Source organism: Chenopodium album, chromosome 11 (assembly GCF_948465745.1).
Source record: "Chenopodium album chromosome 11, dcCheAlbu1.1, whole genome shotgun sequence".
Lineage (NCBI taxonomy): Eukaryota > Viridiplantae > Streptophyta > Magnoliopsida > Caryophyllales > Amaranthaceae > Chenopodium > Chenopodium album.
The window spans coordinates 18,054,459-18,060,085 of record NC_137844.1 but is presented as its reverse complement, the minus strand read 5'-3'; positions in this window follow the sequence as shown (position 1 = coordinate 18,060,085).

The following is a 5,627-nucleotide window of genomic DNA, read 5'->3' as shown; positions in this document are numbered from 1 at the left end:
TATATATATATATATATATATATATATATATATATATATATATATATATATATATATATATATATATATATATATATATATATATATATATATATATATATATATATATATATATATATATACATATACATACACACACACGGTGGAAGAGAATATATAACTAACTTTGACTTATCGTTTTTTTTTAATTATATATGCATTTTTACGAGAATATGGTTATATATGCATTACATATATAGAACTTTACTTGTATAGAGTAATTAGATTATTATATACTTCTTCCCTTTTTTAGTTGATACATTTGTATTTTTGACATTATTTATATTTTTTACGAGAATATAGTATATGTATACAATGACACTATTATTAATTGACACGTTTATGTTTTTACGAGAGTATTTTATATGTATACAACAACTTTACTTTGACTAATTAACTTTTGTGATTTATAGTCATCATAAAACAAAGGAAATTTTGTCAAGAACTACCAATTAAAGCACGTGTTTTGGAAACAACTACCTATTACAATTTATTTTTTAAAGAGCTACCACACAAAGTTGTAAAAAGTTTAACTAGCACTACCACTCTAACAATTTCGGCAAAAATATTCGACATGTAGGTTTCACTTTTTACCTTTACCTCATAAAATCACCATAAATTGACTAAATTACCCTTCATAAAGGTAAAAAGTGGTAAAAAATGAGACTCGAACACCGAAAATTCTAGCTGAATTTGTTAGAGTGGTAGTGCATGTTAAAGTTTTTACAACTTTGTGATAGTTCTTTTTTTACAAAATTTAATAGGTAGTTATTTTCAAAACACGTGCTTTAATTGGTAGTTGTTGACAAAATTTCCTAAAACAAAGTCATCAAATACAAAAGAATGAGGAAATTACTAAACTATGCTAGCTCATCCAATACAAAGTAGAATACATGATCTTTAGTTAATTTGTAAATTTAATTTAAAAAGTTTACATTTTTACGAGTTAGTTATGCAAAAGAAAATTATCTAGTCATAAAAGAGACTATTTAGAGAAGAAGTTTATATCGAAGGAATAGTACTAATTCCTCCTTACCCTTTTTGTCTCCTTGATCTAGGGAGCTAAATTAGCACTATCTAATGATATACTTGAAGCAGAGTTCATTCAAATATGTAAATCAATCTCAGGTTCAATAGAAGTAAAAAAAATAAAAATGAATGATACTAAAAGGGCATTTTTGCATGAAGTCGCTTTTCATGAGAAACAACTCATAATAAAAAAAAAAAACCATGTTTAGTATTGTGCGCTCTCCCAAATATCACTCGAGGAACAAGTTGTAAAGGCTACCCATCTCATTGGTTAAGATACCGCCAAAATGAACATGTTTTTTTTTTTTTTTTTTTTTTTTTTATTTTTTTTTTTACTATGCCCGATGATTTCAAAGTGACAATTTATATATGAGATCAATGGAGAAAATTTAGGTGGCGATAATATCATGATGTCTTTTGAAGAAGAATATGTACAATATAATGGTTTGCCTTCCTTTTGTCATTTAATTGGGACTAAATTCAACTTACAAGCTTTGTAGGATGTGTATGTTGTTCTTACTAAATGTTAACTTGATAATCTTTTAGACTTTTGCTGATGTCTTTTGGAGCATTATGCCTGTAATAACTTTTTTCTATAGTATTATGTAAACATAATTGGTTGGTTAGTCTTTGTGTATTAGGCTTAAGCAAGCAATACATGATTTCTTTGGACTCTAATATGTAATCAGTGGGTTTCATGGAAATTCTAATGATATTTTTATTCTCTTCAATCCTTTCAACATTTTTTATTGTCTTGGATAAAATAGGTAAATTCATGTTTCTCATATTGATAAACATAGCAAGTATCTCAAAGGAGTATTTGGGTCATTTTGAGTGTGTAAGTGGGGTTAATATCGTAATTGATCTTAATTCTTCTTCTTCCTTCATTCTCTCGCCTCCATCAATGGCAATCTGAAACCTTTAAGGGAGAAATCGACACGCATGAGCATCTTCAATGGAGGAAGAAGACAAACCTTGCCCTAATTCCTCCAATTTTCTTTGGTTTTTTTCGTTAGATTAGGTGGTGAAACTGCCGGAAAGGTGAATGCGGGTGAAGAACATAGGTCACGACAATGATGGTGGTGGTTTACTAGTGACAAGATGACGAAGAAGATGGTGGCCTGGTAACATCTTCAATGGTGTACGCAAGTACGAATATGTCGTTGGATGGATATGAGAAGTCAGAAAGTACAAAAAATAAATATCTATACTAAACTATTAAAAGGCGTTTATAAAAACGTCCATGTGTCACACAGATCCTTTTACACCACGTCACTTCATAAACACTTCATGACGATACATCACCTACCCAACATTTCTTTATGCCACCATCACTTAATTAACCTTAATCGCTATGCCACGTCACCCAAGAAACCCATATTACTTCATATAAAAATATAAGGTTAAGGAGATTCGAACACCCAACCATTTATAACAAAGTTGGCTATTTATGAAAGGAATGGTGTCCTTCGAACAAGTGTACTATTCCGTTAGCGGGTTCAGAATTATTAGAAAGCTAATATATTCAGTAAGGTCAAGTGATCGGAATGCCTGGGTGGAGGCCGCTTCCGATCAGTAATATTAATGGATAATTAATGTTACAGCTTAATCTTGACTGAACCCTTCGGGTCACACCCAAGCATTCAACAAACCGAAACGACGAATTAATTCGGAAGGAATTAATGAGTCGACCGAGTAATATTTATTTAGACGTCGGAAATTCGAGCTTAGAGCGTCGAAACCGAGCGTCGGAAGTCGAGTCGAAAAATAGTGAAAGACGAGACGAGAAATAGTAATAAATCAACAAAAGACCAAAATACCCCTAGCATCGGAATGCCCTAGCAAACCGAGTGCTAAGGGCGTATGGCCTAGCATGGTGGCTAGCATGCGCACCAAGCCGAGCCTAGGCTGGCTGGTGCGTGCTAGCGCACTCATGCTAGCATCGCAAGGCTAGGCGCTGCCTAGTGCGTGCTAGCATGCTAGGCGCAGCCTTGTGCGCGCAATGGCTAGCAAGCCATGCCGCAACAAGCTGCTGGAGCTAGCACGCTAGGCGTGCCAGCTCGCAACAGCTAGCAGCAGCATGGCTAGGCCATTGCTTGCTGCCTAGCAGCGCTGGCCAAGGCACAAGGCCAGCAGCAACAGCAGCCCGCACAAGCATGCTGGGCGTGCTGGCCAGCAGCAGCAGCAGCCCGCATGCAAGTGCTGGGCTTGCTGGGCTTGCTGGGCGTGGCTGCCACAGACAGCAGCACATGGCAGCCCACCTTGGCTGCCTTGGTGCCCAAGGGTGGGTGCCATGTGGCTTGTGGTCCTTGAGTGTGTGGGGAGTGAGGTGGCCGGTTATGGGAGAGGGAGTGGGGAGCAAGTTTGGTCCCCCCCTTCTCCAAATGGTCCTCACCTAACCACTCACATGAGCTTGCCACTTGTTGATTTATTACTAGCTTGATTATTGATTTTATTTTAGCTTTAAAATAAAATGGAAAAATCATACTATCCCACATTGATGGGAGAGTAAATGATACTCCCATCATTTCCTATAAATACCCAAGTATGGGCATTGGGAAAGATGCTTGAGTAAGAGTTGGAAAAGGCATCACAATTAGTGAAAACCTTTGAACTCAATATTATTACTCGGGTTTTATTGGTCGGGTCTTGCTAACTCCAAGACATTGGACCTAGTCGGTTTTGTTGGTGCGGGTGGACTTCGTTGGAGGTCTCCGTGCGAGCGGGACTTGAAGCTTTCAAGTAAGAGCTCATTTGGAGCGAAGCACGCGTCAAGGGTAATTAGCTTATCTTAATCTTGTGATTAATTTAATTATGTTTATGGTTTTATTTATTGCGAGTGCGGTCTTGGTTTTGGGTTTGTTTCCGCGGTGAGTCGGACTCACCAAACCCCAACAGTGGTATCAGAGCCTCGCTCGTTTATTTTAAAATCATAATATTTTCAAGGTGTTATTATGGCTTATTTTTTCTGGTTTTAAGTTGCTAATTATATTAGTAACTCGTTTTTCAAATTTTACCTCGTTTTAGAGCTATCTTCAGCCCCGAACCCAGATTTCGACCCAAAAATAGTGAATTTTGGGTGGAAAAGGTGTTCTGGAAATGGTTTTTCCCTTCTAGGACTCGGTTTTTAGCCAGAAAACGACCAGAAATGCATTTTTCGAGGGATTTTTCGTTTTGACGAAAAATTTTAAGTCTTTCTAACCTTGAAAATTGATTGCATATTTATGGTGGTTATGTAAATGGTTCTTTCCTTATTTTATATGCAATTTTTAGACCACTTTAAGCATGATTACTTGGTAGTAATTGGTGCTTGAAAGTTTGGTTTTATTTTTCACATAATTGCAAATTAATTGCATTGAGTGTGAAATAGTTGTTCTTTGATGCTTCCAAGTATTAAAGATTCAATCTTTACTTATGATAAGTGATTGAAACTTTGAGTTACTAAATTCCATGAATTTTGGTTAAACTTTGTTGATTTAATCATTTTTTAGTTGATTGGAATCATAAAGTTTAAAACTTGTGATAGAAATTGGTTTATCTTCATATTGGAAGATATAATTTTTCATGAAGTCACAAGTATTAAAGTTGGAGTCTTTATTGAACTTATGTTCATTTTTCCAACTCCCTTTTATTTTTGTCAAAATCTCAAGATTAATTTAAAAGTGATTAAATTAATAGTGAGAAATGCCCTAATTTATTTTGTTACACCAAGTTAAACCAATTTTATTAAAGAATGATTCTTGGTAATAAATTTGGTTAGTTGCTTTGGATGAATTATTTAAGTTGGACTTGTTATTTTTCATTTTTCCTCAAAATTGATTCTAAAATTAATTTAGAATTGATTTATAATGTCACACATAAAATTCGATAATTTTCGAAGCATTAGCACGCAACACGAGGCCTAAGAGCCCCGAGCTAGCTCTCGGCCAGCTGGGCTGCTCACGCAACCCATATGTGGCTGCCGAGGCTGCTGGGTGCTTCGTGCTTAGGTGCGTGGTGCTGTGCGACTGTGTGTGCGAGGAAGGGCGTGGGCTGCTGCTCGCTGCCAGCCACTTACCGCACCAGCCAGCAACAAGCAGCAGCATGGCGCAGCAGCAGCATAGTGCTGTGCGCGCTGTGCGTGCTGCTACGCTTGGCTTGGCTGGGCGTGGCGTGTGCGAGCACAAGCAGCCCATGGGCATGCTTGGTGTTGCGGGGGTGCGAATGGGTATGTTACGAGCTTGTTGTACGGTACGTACGATCCCATAATTGGCACAATAACCCCGGGTTATTAAGGCGATGCTATTTTAAAGTTAATTTTAGCATTGCTTAATATGTAAATAAGGGCAATTTTGGGTTCCAAGTCTTAGTGCTAGGCACTTAGACATTATGGAATACGTAATTTTGCTTAGATTGTCGTTTTAATTATTTTAATTATTTTGTTTATTTAATTAAAATTTTGGAGGCTAGGCCTCGGGTTTTTGAGCGACATTTGCAAAATTAATTTTGACAAATATTTGGGTTCACCGACTTAATTAATTGGATTAGTTAAGATTGGATGCGGAATTTAGTGAGAGCGT